The 17,064-nt window shown below is 41.8% G+C and overlaps 1 protein-coding gene across 2 annotated transcripts in view; it reads left to right on the forward strand.

The window, feature by feature from the left end:
• The window catches only part of ADNP (activity dependent neuroprotector homeobox), a 43,307-nt gene that overhangs the window by 2,002 nt on the left and 24,241 nt on the right, over positions 1 to 17,064 (forward strand). Inside the window, exons 1-2 of one of the 2 annotated variants that reach the window (XM_054724122.1) lie at positions 1,006 to 1,060; positions 1,588 to 1,936. The exons of the other annotated variant lie outside the window; for it this stretch is intronic. The gene's annotated coding sequence lies outside the window, so the exon portion shown is untranslated. Of the gene's footprint in view, positions 1 to 1,005; positions 1,061 to 1,587; positions 1,937 to 17,064 lie in introns of those variants that run through there. 2 annotated transcript variants of the gene reach the window in all.

Below are 17,064 nucleotides of genomic sequence, written 5' to 3' on the forward strand. Positions count from 1 at the left end.
TTGAAATACTGATTTGGGTTTTAAGGATGTATTTTATCACAATTTCCGAAATGAATGAAATACTGTGTTGGATGACACATTTTGTTAAATCTGCTAATTCGAAGGTTACATTGACTACATGTAACCATAATTTGTACTATTTTCAATTAAGGTAAGATTCTTTTGGGGTATTGGGGTATACCTTGAAATTTAGTTAAGTGTATTTACAGAGCACATCTTTAGAAAACAGGCTTGGTTAATCCCTCACTATTGGCATTTAGTATTTTTCAGTGTGTTTAGCCAATGATATAACTCTCAGATGCATCCTGCTATTAAAGGTGGGTTCAAAAATGTTGAGGAGATAATGTGTTGGTTGGGGTTGACCTAAATTTACAAAGTCAAATTGTCCATGTGCTGTCTTAAGCTATCAGATTGTGGGAGCACTAAAGGTGACTGTCCCTAGAACTATACAGTCAAAGTGTAGTTTTTAAGGATCTTGAGGTCCATTGGCAACATCATTTCTCATCCTTAGGCTTCACCAGTCTAATGGCCTCAAAACACTAGGGATCCCATTTGTTTTCTTCAGGCCAAAGCGAAGAGTCCATCATCACTGCCTTGGAAGAATGTCAAGTCGAAGGGCAACAGCCTGCCTTCTGTAAAAAACAGCCCCTGCCCACTGAATAGCCCACCCCACCAGGAAGGGTTCAGGCATCACCCATGGGGTTGCGTCTCATCTCAAGTCAGTGTGTGAAGCACGAGGCACTCACACCTCATTTAAGCTGGAGGCATCAGACACCACCAGCCAGGTGTCCCTGCCCTTCCCGCTGCTGCTCAGCCAGTGAGCGCTTGGGCCTCTCAGCACGTGGTGCCTCAGGGCTGCCCACACGCCCCCTCCCGCCAGATGTAGTCCAGGCCCAGCTGGGCCCGCGCAGGGATCCCCAGCTCGGCCACCTGACTGAGTGCAAGGGGTGCTGCGGCCCTCTGCTTGTGCTCCGCCGCCGGCACTGCGGCCGGTGGAAGGCGCCTGCCTTGCACACGGGCCCTGGAAGCGCACTGCGGCCTTTATCTGCGGCGCCTCCTAGTGGGTCAATGGCAAATCCTCTTGGTTCTCGCGAGATTTCTTCCTCAGTGGGGATTATATAATTTCCCTTAGGCGGGGTGGTGGGGTGCTGGCGCCACCCTCTTTCAGAAAAAGTTAGGTGACAGCATAATTGGGAGTAAGAGAGTTGTCCCTGGGGACACGTGGGGAAAGGGTACTGCGTCCCCCCAACACACACTTAGCTGGACAATGAGTCCTCTTATGCTAATGAGCACTTACGTCACTTCCGCTCTTTCTCAGCCGCCATTTTGGCTAGGGCTGGTTCGGGACTCGCTCTGAGGCGCTTGTATTGTCTGCTGAGGGGAGACGCGGGATCTGCCCCCTCCCCCGCCCGTTGCAGCCGCAGCCGCCGCCGGCCCGGTCTCCCCTCCGCCGCCCGCCGAGATCCATGAGCTGAACTCCCGCCCCCCCGGCCGCCGCCATCTTGTCCCCCCTCCCCCTCCCGCGGGCAGCGCTAAGGGGGATTTTGGCGTCTCCTCAGGCACAGCTCCCTCTCTCGGTCCCCGCAGCTGAGGAGCGAGAGGAGCGCGGCCGCCGCCGTCCGCCTGCCCGAGCCAGTGAAGCGGCCTCTCCCACACCCTCCGTCTCCTCCCTCCGCCCCTCCTTTGTCTGCACCGCTCGACGACGCCGCCGCCCGCGCGGGGACTGGAGGAAGCCGCTCGCGCCGCCGCCGCCGCCCGCCGCTCTGCTGCGCCCGCCGCGCCCCCCGGCAGCAGCCGCGGCCGCGGCGCGAGCCGGAGCCCGCCGAGGCCACCGAGCCCGGGCGCGCCACCGCCGTGCCGCCGCCACCCGCCCGCCGCTGCTACCGCCCGGCCCCCGAGCACGCCGGCCCCGCGCGCGCCTCGAGGCCGAGTCAAGGTAAGCCGCGCGCCGCCCTGCGGCCTGGCCCTCGGTCCGCGCTCCTCCCGCCGAGCCGGCCCCAAGGCACATTGTTGTTTAAATTGCCAGCCCTCCAACCACACACGCTCCTTTGCATACTCTGGGGCTGACGGGCCGCCCGCCCCGCTCGAACCGCTCCCCGGCTCTGCTCCGGGGGCCAGGCGCCTCCTCCTGCAGCCCGAACCCCGCTCCCCGCTCCCCGCCTCGGGAGCCCGCGGAGCCCAGCGAGCCAGCCTGGCCGCCGGAGCTTCAGCCGCTCATGGCATCTCCCTCCACCCCGCCCTCAGCAAGAACCGAGCTTCTCCCATCCCTGGAACTCAGCCTTTCCTCCCCCCTGCCCCCCGCCGGCCCCCACGCACACCCCTAAAGCCTGGGACGAGCCTTCTGCCAGGTCTATCCACCCATCGCTAGGGGAAGGCGGGGGGCAGTTTGGGGGGCGGGAAGCATGCACCGCACGAGTGAAAGTCTGCCTCTGCTGTGCAGTCCTTCCTCCCCAGTATGCCAGCTCCCCTCCTATCCCGACCACGGAGTCCTCCACCACCCTCTTCACTCAATCGCAGCGCCTGGTCAGCACGACCTCTTAGGAGCATTCTGAGCCCCAACTTATAAGATGGTAGAAAATGGAAATCCAGAAAGCTGCGAAAAGATTTTTTTTTTTTTAATGCAATGAATGGGGAATAGTTCTTTGAGCACCCTTTTATTCACCTCTTTCCTCTGAGCTGCCTGACTGACTGACTTCCCCTCCCCCCAAACTGGATGCCTGTCTGCTGGAAAAGGCGCGATTGCTTCTCTTCCTCTTCTGCCCAAGATCGGGCACTAAGATCGAATACCCTTTTTAGCCACACACACCCACACTAAGTCTTCTTGATGTTCTGCATTCACCAATTCCTCTGGACAGTTCTTGCCGTAACCCCATTTCTCAGACAAAGGCTTAGGAGGGAAAAAGAACCAAACTGTTCCCAGTGTTTGCCATTTTAATGCTGTCCATCCCCACACACCCAACTCCTATTCCTGATGCTTCTCGTGCCAGTGCCTTGAACCTTCAAAATGAAAAAGAAAAAAAAAAAACTCATGGGGAGCTTGATACAGTTTCTTTAGAAATCTGCATTGTTGCTTCTGGTTTATGGCCATGAAAATACCAGCCCCCACCCAAAATGCACCGCAGCCAAGTCGGCTAAAGGCTATGAGTGTTTGGAGTCAGTAGGGGGCGCATTCTCTGCACTGGGTAAGGCTGCAGACGGGGGGAAGGGCCCCAGAGCTAGAACAGGATGTGCTTCACAGCGCCTTCTACAGACCATGGGAAAATGGGCCTAGCAAGACACTGCACTCTTAGTTGGTGAGCTGACAGCAACATGGCGAAGGATTGAGTCAAGAGCAGTGATTTTTTTTTTATATCTTTTAAAAAATCCACCCTGCATTTTAGAAGTTCTTTTACTTTTCAAAACTGTTGACCCTCAAACAATCTACTTTAGTTCTTGATGAATCACCTTGGCACATCCTTGGTACACAGATTTCCCCTTGTCTGGAATTCTTCCACCTTAAACTTGGAATCATTGTCACCATATCTTTCCAAGGTCAGATGGTAAAGGGAAAAGCTTAAAACCTAAGAGTTTAAGCTTTGGGGTATTGCTGATATCTCCCTTCTTAATGGCCCAAATCTTTCCAACTCTTTGAGAGTTAATCATTCTTTAGATATGGTAGATGTTAGTGGGGTAGTAATTTCCATAAGCATGTAGATGGGTGTCATGATTTGCAAAGCCTTGTTGGTAAACATCTAGCCCACATTGAGTTCTCCGTTATCAAACTCAACAGTTGATTGTAAAATTTTGTTTTCTTTCAACTTTGGGATTGTAATTGCCATTCATTATCTTAGTAGCCAACCACCTTTGCAAAAGTGTTGACACTGGTCTTTGGTGAACACTCACCTTCTTAGGGTGTGTTGATTTCTATAGATTTTATTCTTGTTATTTCCATAGGTGTGAGATGCACAATGCGAAACCTGGGCCCCAGCTATTGCACCATGATGCACAGGGTTATACTTTTTGTACTGAACTAGATAGGTAGTCTAGTGGTTGTGCCCCGCACTACCATTTTGAGGATCTGGACTCCGTTTCTGCTTTGCTCTTTGGACCACATTATCAATTCACACCGGTGGGTATATTCATTTTGGAGAGTGGGAACTGCAGCAACAGGGAAGCCAGAGCCTTCTTCCTCCTTGGTCACCACCAAAGCCAACACTTCAAAATTTTAGCCTAGCCACATTCCTCAAGGAGCCGGTTAGAGATGGTTGCATTTGTGGGTTCAATGACTTATGACTTGTTTAAGAGAAAAATTTTAATGTTTTGTAGTCTGCACTCTTAACATAAAGTATGTTAAGTTCTCAGTTATGCTCTTTTGGTGATCCAATCTCAAGAGTTGTTAAGCTTCTAAAAACCTTAAAGGTTCTCTGATCAGAACAGGCTTTTCCATGAACATGTACTTGCTACCAAAGATTGGCTGGTTGTTGATACTCAGGGGTACTTCAGGTATTTTATATAGATACACCAAAATAAATTTATGGGGAAATAAATTGTTGTATTATTTGATACATAGTTGACCACTTTGGTGCTTAAGGGAGACTTCTCACTGGACATTTGCTACCAAGTAACATTTTGGTGAGTGAAAAAAAAGGAGGCAGTTACATTCAGGTATTCCATTATGAACTTAACTATCTTGCTTTTAAATTATTTAGTAATTACAAGAATCAGATATTTAAACTAAATGGGTATTGTTTGTAAGTTTTAAATACTGTTTAGTATTTGTTAAACATATAATTTTGATCTGTATTTGGTTTTTGATATATTGTTACACATAGTTTTAAATGAGTAATTTGAAGACAATTTCTTATTTGAGGGTATGTTTGAGATGAAATTTTTAAAGATTCTATATTTAAGATACAGTGATGACATTATTGGTAATAGCCGTTTTTTCCCCTACAGTTGCTGTGAGCTCTTAGAAAAGGATTCTGTGGCTTCAAAGATTTCCCTGCTTTGACACTCAAAAAAAAAGGTCAAAACAGTTGGGCTTGAAGGCTAGAATTTAGGTAAATTGTGAGGGTTCATTAAAGTATAGTAAAAAGCCTCAATTAATTTGAGGGTGGGAATGGGTATCCTATCCTATTTAATTGAACATTAAGTAGAAATTCCTTCTTTATCTTGGCCCTTGTTGAAAATTTTCTAAGACTACCTTACCAGAGGTTGCTGTACATTATATAAACTAAATTTTTGATTTGGGTTCTTACAGTCTATAGAAAATATAGGTGATTGGGCTGTGAATCTAAAGACTACTCCCTCCTCGCCCTACCTATCTGGAAGTCATTGGTTTTAAACATACCACTGTTCATTTGTTTTGCTTAAATTTCTCTTTTTCTTCTTAAGCCAAAGTGCAGAAGTTCCAAAACTATTTATATTAAAATAAACATCACCATATTGAACAGATTGTCAAGTAAATTCTCAGTTACTCTTATTTTGATGACCCAATCTCAAGAGTTGCTAAGCTTCTAAAAACTTTAAAGATTCTCTCATTAGAATAGGCCTTTCCATGAATGTGTACTTGCTTGCTCCCAAGTCACCAACCAATAAATAGGGTTTTATCAAGTAAAATGGCCTTTGATTTTCATTATAACATACATACATTTATTTATCATTTATATTTGATTACTAAAAGCTTGATTAAGGTATACTGTGGTTTTGCTTTCCTTGTAACTACTAACAAATTTTGAAGAATATTAAAAATCGTATATTTTGAAATTTTAAATATTCAGCAATCTGTTGGTTGATATATTTAAGATGTACACATTCTGACTACACATTTAATTGAAAATTACAATTTAATAAGGAAGATAGAGCTGTTATAAAAAGTGGGAACTAATAGAAAAAAGATAAAATAAAATCTTAAGAATTTAAGTGTATTTTTTTCTTTTGAGAAAGATATAAATACCAGAATTGTATAAACTGTAATAGACCTTGGCAGAGTAATTCCATTAATACGTGTGTGTGTACACACACAAAAGACAGCCTGCTGTTTTAGACTTGGAAATGAAGTGCAGAGAAAAAGATATCAGAATTAAACATTGTGGAGGTTTTTAAATAACCTGTTTAAGTCTTAGTGAAATAAACTTTTTAAAAACAATGTGAAAGTACAAAAACATTTTTTATTTTATAAGATCAGAAATTAACTTTATATTTACATCAAGTTGCCCAATACTGTTGCATAATAAGCTACTTGTTCAACCTCGACTTAAGGTAAAAGGAGTTTCACCTTAAATGAATGTCTTAACCCTGTTAGGTCTTCCAGAAGGTAAAATACTTTCCATGAAAGTTTAACTTTCATTTACCTGTCTAAAATGGCATGAAGATTAAGAAAAATGCCGTTCCCTTTATAAATAATTTAATTATAGTTTGATTAACAGTTTGATGTGTTATTAGCATCACATAAACTTTCACAGTTTCCCTTCTTTCATTTTGTAAGCGCTCATGGTATTAAATCTGGAGCAAATGCCATATTTTACTGATGTGCACCACTATCAGTTATACATATTATATTGTTAGTTTGGAAACTTGGCATTTGAAACTGTTATGAACCAAAGTTCCACACTAACTGAGTTAATATTTTGGTTGTAAAGGCTGTTTCTTGTTTATACATTGGCACTTACCACCTTGATTTTTGAGACACTTTATAAGAGAAGCCATCTATGTTTTGCCCACTTTAATGGCCATGGTTCCATCATGACTTCATGGCTTTTTATTTGCCTTTTATTTTTTTACCTTGTTGAAAAATGATAGGAAGGATATGATTATGTTTCTTCACTCTCTTAGTGCTTCTTATACCTGTGTTTTGGTCAAGACCTCCCTTTGATTTCTGTCAGGTTAGGGATCAGCTTAAATGAGAATCCATATTCTGCTTCATTGGGAGGAGAAGACTCCCTTCACATGTTATCAGGCTTCTCAAATTGGGATGTATATTATACACACACACACACACACACACTCTAGAGGCCCGGTGCACGAAATTCGTATACTCGGGGTGGGGTCTCCCTCAGCCAGGCATGCACCTTCTCGCTGTCTGGGAGCCCTTGGGGGATGTCCGACTGCCGTGGAGGCAAGGAGAGGCTCCCGCCACTGCACTCGCCAGACGTGAGCTTGTCCTCTGGCTGAGCAGCGCTCCCCTGTCACCAGGTGGCAGCTCCTGCATTGAGGGTCTGCCCCCTGGTGGTCAGTGCGTATCATAGCGACTGGTCGTTCCGCCATTCAGTCAATTTGCATATTAGCCTTTTATTATATAGGATAATATATGTGGACCTGGTTATGTGGGGCTGTGTGTGTGTGTAAAGTTACAGGTAAAATGTGATCAAACTGTTTAAAGTGCCAGTTTTGACTGAGTATACATTTTTTTCCTAATCAGTGTAAAATGCAAAATTCTTAGCACTATTTCTGTTCTGGGTTCCCTCATTTCCATTTATGTATTCACTGTCCTATATCTTTAGTTCTTTAAGATGCACTCACAAGCTTCCTTGTTTTTATTGATCCCTAGCATGGTTCCAAGAGAGCAGCTAAAGAATTCTAAAATCTTAAGAATTTCATCAGTGTTTCAGAAATAAAGGAGAGCATAAAAGATTTTTGTTAATACTTTTCTAAGAGAAGACTTCCCTGAACATATACTACAATTTAAGGTTTAACTCAAAAACATGCACATCATCTATAAGAGGCTCATCACTTGTTTGACTAGCCCATAGAATTGAAAATAAATTTCTTCACATCCTAATTCCCTCTTCAGTAGGGATAGGTAGATCTGTAATTGAGTTGTTCAACTTTGGGTTGTTTGTGTTTATGTTACATTTCTCATATGACTTAGTTGATTCCTTTAATAAGGATGAGTGTAAAGACTCCCTTGCTGGCCTTTGTGGTATTTTATTTATTTTTATATATATATAAAGGCTAAGTGTCCATCTTTCCCTCCAACTGGTAGCTATGATGCACACTGATCACCAGGGGGCAGATGCTCAATGCAGGAGCTGCCAGGACGCCCACTGGCCATTTAAAAATAAACAGCACCATGGACCTGGAGCCGACAAACCAACACTTGGCTTCCCCCAAGTGGGACACAGGCCCCGCCACCACCCCGGAGCGACACCCCACCAAATCACAGCCAACACTGTCAAGACCCCATGGCGCAAAATGTGGCCTACAGCCCAGCCCGGAAACGGTCGCTGTGGGCACCGGATAATGACATCATATAGCAACGCCCAGCTTCCTCTCCCTAGCGACTAGCCTTGGAGTTTCTTCAGCCCAGGAACCGACTTGCTTGATAGCCAGGTGCAAACATTTTACAGTTTAACCAAATGTTTGTGAAGCGTTTTCCTGTTCCTCGTCTCACTTGATCCTCACAGAAGTCTTGGAGTAGGTAGATAGGAGATTTGGTAGAATCATGTTTTCATTAGCCGGAAAATGGGGATTTAGAAAGTTTAGAAACTTGACCCTACTGAAAAGAAGTAAGAAATGGTGGACCTTGAAAATGACTTCAGTTTTTCTCACTGCGCAGAATATAGTCAAACACTGCTGCAGTTAAATATTTTACCCTTTGTTTTCCCTGCGTGATCTACAATAATAATCTGCTTCATGTTGATATTTACTGCTGTGTTGCTGACAGTTACCTGAAAGAGAAGTTGGGGTGCTTCACTGGGCTTGAAAAAATTTAGCTAAATCAGAAAGCAGGTCTAATTAAGCAAGTTTATATATATAAAAGGCTAAGTTGATTCACACATGCGCGATACATATAAAGCTCTCGTTGGCACCAATTGCACACGTGTGTTTCGATCTGTCATTGTCGATCGTAAATTTGGTTGTTTTTGTTGACATTCTGAAGCCCAAAGAAAGCGGCATCGTGGACAGAATATGTCTGAAGACCAACTACTGCCACAACGTATCTCTGAAGCCGAAAGAAGCCGTACCTCTGAAGCCGAAAGAAGCCGGCGGCGTCGACAGAATATGTCTGAAGAGCAACGATTGGCACGACGTATCTCTGATGCTGAAAGACAGCGACGTCGTCGACAGAATATGTCTGAAGAACAACGATTGGCACAGCGTATTGCTGAAGCTGAAAGAAGCCGACGTCGTCGACAGAAAATGTCTGAAGAACAGTCATCGACAAGTACTTATTTATTAAATATTTATTAAGATATTAAAATATTCTAATTAATTGCCTTTCAATGTGCACAAATCTGTGCACTGGGCCACTAGTAAAATAATATTGATGGCTTGCCTGTTTTATTTAAAGTACTTTATAAACCATTCTCAATTCTTTCAGAACTGTCCTTGTTTCACAAGTAGGGAAATTAAGGCAATACCACGTGCAGTAATGAAATGAGCCCCCAGAATACGTCTGAGCTGGTTCCCAGGCCTGTGCTTGGAACACTGGCTTTTATAATGCTCCTGTGAGCTGTTTGGTTAATGAAGGCTCAAATGAGTGCTTCATAACTTCATAGTGATGTTCTGTGCTTGTATGTCAGCTACTGCCCAAGGATCCCAAATGGGCTCCACAGTTACACCCTACCAGGACAGTGTAGATGAAAAGTGTGATGGTAGTGGTTAGTTGAAGTAGCATATGTCTGGTTTGAAGTTTACCTGTATGAGGATCTAAAAAGAAAGTTTGGGTTTGGTCCTGTTTTCCCAATATTTTGGTTTAGGGCAGTCTTTTGTTCCTTCTCTCCTGTGAGCAGTTATTTTTGCTTAGACAGATAATTGCTGGGTTTTGCCCTTCTGCCATTCCTGTCTTCTTCTGAACTCTTTATACTGCATTTAAGAGCTCGCGGAAACATGTGCTCCCCTTGAAAATCTGTAAAGCTTTCCTTTTCTGGCGAAAGCTGGCAACAATTGAGAAACCTGCGTGAGTGGCATCTTTTGAAACCTGGTGTATCTGAAAAAACTTGTCTAGTGGAAATATGGCAAAATGTATTAAACTTTTAAATTGGAAGTACCAATTTAAGTCAACAATTACAATTCTTATTCTTGTGAAAGGTGAATAGAGACTTGGAGTGTCCTTAATGTAAGGTGTGCTCAGAATCCTGATTCAAGATCATTAGACTTAAAATCAAGAAAAATAAAAACAAAACGTTTCTGCAGGAAATATGGGGATTGACCATTAAATGTCAAAACCTGCTATAAGAATAATGTTTTTACTACAGTGAATGCTTTGGTTAAATCTTGACTTTAGGAGATGAGTTAGAAAAACTTGATAATTTAAATGTATTATTTTATTTTTCAAGAATGGTAAGAAAAGTACATTCCCCATTACTATGGGAAAGTTATTTCCACTGCTTTGATAAATCATGGAAAATTTTTTAAGGGGTTGAAAATAAGCTACTTTTGTTTTACGCCATTTAGATGCAAAGGCTAGCCGCATACTTCTGGAATGATTCCAGAGGGCATATCTGGATGTCCTCTTAGGCCTGGTGTGAATTGGCTTCCTTTTTTCACATTTCTTGTAAGTCAGGTTTTCCACCTGTATTGACAGCAAGCAGCTCTATGGTGTTCTTACGTAGATAGCAAAGTGTTGGAATCATGTCCTGCAATGTGTCCCTGCTTTGCTGGAATGCCTATTTTAAAAGTAGTAAATTGGGAAATGCTCTCCATCTCATATTCCCTGAAGCTAGATTAGGATGTTAGAGATATTCTCAATCTTTTCTTATTAAGCAGTAAGGCATCTTTCTCCCTTTCAAATAAATGTTATGTGAACTCTTGTTTATAAAATTAAGGGTTGCAGGGGAGGGGAGGGAGGTCACACCTCTGGTTGCAGTTGCTCAGCTTTCATCACATCCCTCAGGCATCATCTTCCCCTCCATCCAAATTCATATCTTAGAGTCTCTCGGCAGTAACTTAGACAGAAGTGACCCTGAAAACTATTGGTTCCATTGCTGTTCTAGGAATTCTGGTGGTCATAGTTAGGATTCTTGTCTGAAATCTCAAAGTAACAGGATAAGCAGCAACATAATAGCATTTTCACTAGTCTCTTAGTCTGCAAGTCTTCTTAAAAGAGGAGTGACTCACATTTTTAAAATAAATATGCAAAATCTATATCACACTTTTATGTCTCTATATAATTGTAAGTAATGTAGGTTTATTTTGGGTATTTGCAGATGTTCTATTGCATAAGAATTTTAAGTGCCACGGCTTTGTAAAGTTAAGGATATGCTTACTCTGACATGAATGGTTCACACACATGTATTAAAATACTATATGTATATGTGTAAGTTTGAATGCACATTATAATGTGTACAAGAACAGATGAATGACAAACACAGCTGATTCTCAGGAATAATAATAGTTCGTGCTTGTTAAAAGATTATACTCTGGTGTGAACTCATTCTTTTCAAAGTGATTTTCCTGGTATCTGATCTGGTTTAAGGTAATAATGACAACTGCTTTTAAGTATTAACTGGCATCATCTCATTTAATCCTCTGACATTTGGTTATACCATAAAAAAAAAAAAAAAAAACAACAACACAACACACACACACAAAACAGACCTCCGGAAGTTAAGTAACATTTTTAGGGTCACAAAAATAGTAAGAGGCAGAGCAAGTATTTAAACACAGATCTGTCCAGCTCTTAGGGCTGTATTCTTAGTCACTGTATCATATCATCTTTCTTTTTTGGCAGAGGAAAGCTTTATTGTGCTTGTCACCTTCTTGTTACAGAAGTTTGAAGTTATGATATTTTACATGTGGCTGATAGCTAAATTTTTGTCCATGAAAGCAAATTTTGATGTAGGCTGTAGGTTTTACCCTTGAACCTTCTTTCTCCGTCCTTTTGTTAATGCTTCAATATCATTACCTTATACCTAAGACTCTGGTGATCTTGCAGACCTTTCAGATTGAGTAGGTCTGGAATGGCTGTAATCTTTTTCTGTACCACTACATACTCTAGAATCATTTCAGTTTTGCAAAACTAAAAGAAAGTTGAACTTCTTATTAAAGAATCCCCGCTGCATTGAAGTTAAGGCGGAGTTAATTGGAGCCTTCGATATTGACACAGTGAGATATAGCAGGTTCTTGAATAATGTTGTTTTGTTCAACAATCAACATGGTTTCAGATGAGAAGTCGATGTTGGAATAACTTAACTCCTGTTTATGTCAGTTAGCTCTGTGGTCAAATTGGTTCTGTTCTACATCTTGTCACTGCAGTTCCAAGAATCTACCAAGGATGACTTTAAATGAGGACTTACTACATAACTACTGTTCCCTGGCCTCTTGGATTGGAGCAGATTTGCCAGAAAAGTGAACTCTCTGCTAAGATTTTTTTTTTAAGTACTTAACAGTTCGAGGACATTCATATATGACCATAGAGTCACTCATTCAACATTGTCCAACATGGTCTGGAAATTTGCGTTTATTTATTTATCTTCTGTGTGTGTTTGTGAGGGTGTTTCTAGAAGAGATTAGCATTTGAATTGGTAGGCTGAATAAAGGAGATCCATCCTCACCAATGTGGGTGGGTGTCTTCCAGTCTTTGAGGGTTGAATAGAACAGGATGGTGGGGGAAGGGGGAATTTACTCTCCTATCTTGACCTACCCCTAGACTTTGGCACTCTTGGCCTTTCATCTCGGACTGGGACCTACACCATTGCTCCCCTGGTTCAGACTCAAGACTGTATTACACTGGCTTTCCTGGGTGTCCAGCTTGCAGATGTCAGATCATGGCTCCACAGTCTCAAGAGCCAATTCCTATGATGAATCTCCATAGTTATATTCTGTTGGCTTTGTTTCTCCAGAAAACTATAACTAACAAAACATATTAAGGATACATGAAGGCCCAGAAACTGTATTTTGTGTCAGGGGTACACAGATGAATAAAGAGATAGGAAAATGTAGTGGTTAAAGCCAGAGACATTGTCATAGGACAACCTGAGTTCAAACCCCAATTTTGTCCTTTGTCCCCTGCATGACCTTGCTTGCCTGTACCTCCCCATAGCCTGTTTCTCTCTTCTCCAGAATGGTGATAATGAGACAGGCAAGTAAGCCAGAATAAGAAGAATAGGGAAACTGAGACCCTTAAACAGTAGTTTGCAGCCATCTGGTAAATCCTATCTTCCCTAAACCTAGGACATTCCTCCCCAACCAGAAGGTAATTAGCTTAAATCACTTAGGAAGACAGCAAAAGTCCAATTAGTGCCATTTGCCAACCTCACCCAAGGACAGATGAAGTTAAGAGAATAAATCTCATTTTGGTACTTTAGCATAAAGCAGATTCTTCCCTAAATGCCCAGCCTTTAAACCCTCAAAATGGCCTGCGGACTGAAGGGTCCCAGGTTCAATTCTGGTCTAGGGCACATGCCCAGTAGGGGGCATGCAGGAGGCAGCTGATCAGTGATTCTCCTCATTGATGTTTCTGTCTTTCTCTCCCTTCGGCTCTGAAATCAATACAAGTATATTTTTTAAAAATAAATAAAACCCCTCAAAACAAAGGGCCCACCCAAGGTCTTCCAGGAGCATGCCCACGCCCCCCCCCCCTCACCCCCCCATGCGTAAGCATCTCCTAAGCTCTAAGGGACCCCATGAGGTTTGCAACCAGGGCAGCAGTGGGCAGCAGCAGTTCATACCAGGCAAACCCCTGAACCTGTTTCCAAGGCCCCTTTTTCTCTGACTCCTTAGTGGGCTCATTTCCCCTACCTAGTTCTCCTGTTATCCTAGGCCCTTTCTTGTTTCACTGTCCTCAGCTTTAATAAATGTCCTCTAAAATTTACCTGGGCTCGTGTTGTGAAATTTTTTCTGCACAACGTCAAGAACCCACATACTACCAGCTGGCCCTAGGCAGACCGGCTCAGAGCCACACCCCCTTTCCAGTAATAATAATGATGGGGCTGTTGTGCAAATTAAGTGAAGCTTAATTTGTAGGGCATTTGACAATAGTGATCATACAGCACATGCACAGTAAAAAGCAGCTGCAATGGTTTGTAGCGAACTATAACTTGGTTGATTCATCAGAAGTAGATCCTGGGACAAAGGGGATTATTAAAAAGTGACGAGGGTGGGGAGAAGGAAAAGGGACTGGGGATGTTACCGGACTGGAACCAGGATGGAACAGGTCTGTGTTGGGCCACAGGTAGTGTGGATTCTTGACTTCATGCAGGAAAGATTTCACAATATGAGTCTCAGTGATTCTGAGAGTATGTTTATTAAAGCTGGGGACAGTGAAACAAGGACAGGCTTAGGATAGAAGAAGCAACAAAAGACAGCCTAGGAGGTGGGGCTGCTTTGACTCTAGAAATGTTATAGGAAAGAAATGAGCCTATGCAGGGCTGTCTTGATTCACTGAGAAATAAGTCACAGTGACAGAAGTGAGCCAAGGTCAGGCTGCTGTTGACTCACTGAAGAATCAGAGATGGCCTTGGAGACAGGTTCAGGGGGTTAGCCCAGGACAAACTGCCCCTGCCCATTGCTCCCCTGGTTGCAAATCTCTTGGGTGCCCTTAGAGTTTAGGAGATGCACGCCTGAGAGGGAAGGAAGGCATGGATGTGCTCCCTGGAGAGACCACCAAAAATTTTAATTATAAAATATGTATAACAATATTTTAACTGCTTTTAAATGTACAGTTCTGTGACATTAAGTACACTCACATTGTTGTGCAGCCACAACCATCATCAATCTCCAGAACTTTTTCGCTTGCAAAACTGAAACTATACCAATTAAACAATAATACCCATTCACCCCTCCCCCAGCTTTTGGCAACTACCCTTCTACTTTCTGTCTCTGTAAATTTCACTACTCTTAATGTCTCATAGGAGTGGAATCATACAGTGTTTGTCCTTTTGTGACTAGCTTCTTTTATTTAGCATGTTTTTGGGGTTCATCTATGTTTCCAGTAGCCACATTTAAAAAAAACCAAGAAATTAAAATATTTTAACTCAGTATATCCAGAGTATTGATATTTTAAAATCAATATTTTTGTAAAGATATTTATGAGATACTTGGCATATTTTATACTAAACCTTGGAAATCCTGAATATGTTTTAAATGGGCAAAGGACTTGAACAGACAATTCTGCAAAGAAGATATGCACAACTGGCCAATAAGCATGTGAAAAGAGGTCAACAGCAAACTGGTGTTGAGGAGGATGTGGATAAATTGGAATTGTATACTGTTGGTGGGATGTACTGGTAAAGGTAGAGCTGCTATGGAAGCATAGAATTATGTGATATGACAACAAGATCTGGAAAAGATACTTGTACAGCCATGTTCATAGTGGTTTTATTCACAATAGCTAAAAGGTAGAAGCAACCCAGGTATCCATTAACAGATGAAGGAATAAGCAAAATGTGTATACATAGCTGGAATATTATTCAGGCTTACAAAGGAAGGAAATTCTCACATATGTTGTAATATGGATAAACCTTGGGGACATTATGCCAAGTAAAATAAGCCAGTCACAAAAAGTCATAGTTTATTATTCTATTTATATGAAGTACTTAGAGTAGTCAAAATCGGACAAAGTAGAATGGTAGTTGGTAGATGCACAGAGGGAGGGAGAAATGGGGAGTTATTGTTTAATATGAAAAGAGTTCTAGCAATGGATGGTAGTGATGATAGCACAGTATTCTAACTATTCAATACTTTTGAACTATACACATATAAAATTTAACATCTTAATGGTGTTTATGTGTATTTTACCACAATATAAGTAATCAAAATAATCAGTTCAGTTCAAACTAAGCACATTTTAAGCCTAATAGCTATTTGTGGTAAATATCTACCTTATTGGAAAACACAGTTCTTAAAATAGAAATATACAGAATTTTCAAGCAACATTGGTTTTCTTGCTGCCTGTATAAACACTGAAATAGTTTTTTTTTTTTAAAGGAAAACAAATTTATGTGTGCATAAAAATCTGGAAGGGTAAATATGATCCCAGTGTTAACTATTATTGTCTTTGTGTAAAGCTTCTTTTGTTTATTCTTTGCCTTATCCATATTTTGTAATCATATACTAGGTCTAATTGATGGGGGTGGGAACCAGCTTCCTTAGATACAATTCACAGATTGAAAGTGTACAATTAAATGTTTTTAGTATATTCACAGAGTTATGCAACTGTCACCAGAATCACTTACAGAATATTTTTACTGTCCTACAAAGTACCCAGTTAGTAGTCACATTCTATTTTTGCCTCTAAATCCCCAAGCCCTAGGCAACTTTAACCTCCCTTCTATCTCTGAAGATTTGCCTTTCCTAGACATTTCATGTAAATGGAATGATACAATAAGTGGACTTTGTGACTGACTTAACAATGTTTTCAGGGTTCATCCATGTTGGAGCATGTATCAATACATCATTCCTTTTTGTTTGTGAATCATATTCCATTGTGTAGATGTACAGTATTTTATTTATTCACTTACCAGTTGAAGATTTGGGTTGTTTCTCCTTGGGTATTATGAATACTGATGATAACGTTAGTGTACAAGTTTGTTGTTACTGTTTTGTGGATGTATGTTTTATTTCCCAATTGCTTTTTTAACAAAAATGAATGGAACTTTTGAGGGGAAAGTTGCTGAAGAGGCAGTTACAAGCTGACTAGCCTCCTGTCTAGCCCTGCCCTCCAGGAAAAGGAAAAAAAATCACCAAAGCCTCTGCTTTCCCAAGCAAGTTTGGGAAGAACATGCTTTGAGTATTGATAATAAGATGATAAATGAGAAACATAGCATACTTTTGTTTTTTTAAAAGCTATTTTATTTAAGGATACCAAGGTTATGGCTTTCCTTTTGCATGATACTTACCATTACAATTTGAGTAGAAAGATATCTTTCAGATGCGACTATCCAGTGAATGTTGGCATCCACGGTGATGGTAAAGAGCACTGTAGGGCAAATGGTCTCAGAGCTGAGTTCTTGTTGCAATTCTTTTCTGGGAGTGATTAGACTAACCAGAGATGAGTGTACATTCTTGATCACCACTTGAGCTAGTTTGGCTAACATTTTAACCTCACTTCATCCTGGGGATTGAAATTCTAGCCCTTTTTGGATATACATATGTACCATGCTGCTGTTCACTTTTAATTAATGTCAGAGATCAGAGCTTCAT

The sequence above is a fragment of the Eptesicus fuscus genome, chromosome 12 (assembly GCF_027574615.1).
Source record: "Eptesicus fuscus isolate TK198812 chromosome 12, DD_ASM_mEF_20220401, whole genome shotgun sequence".
Lineage (NCBI taxonomy): Eukaryota > Metazoa > Chordata > Mammalia > Chiroptera > Vespertilionidae > Eptesicus > Eptesicus fuscus.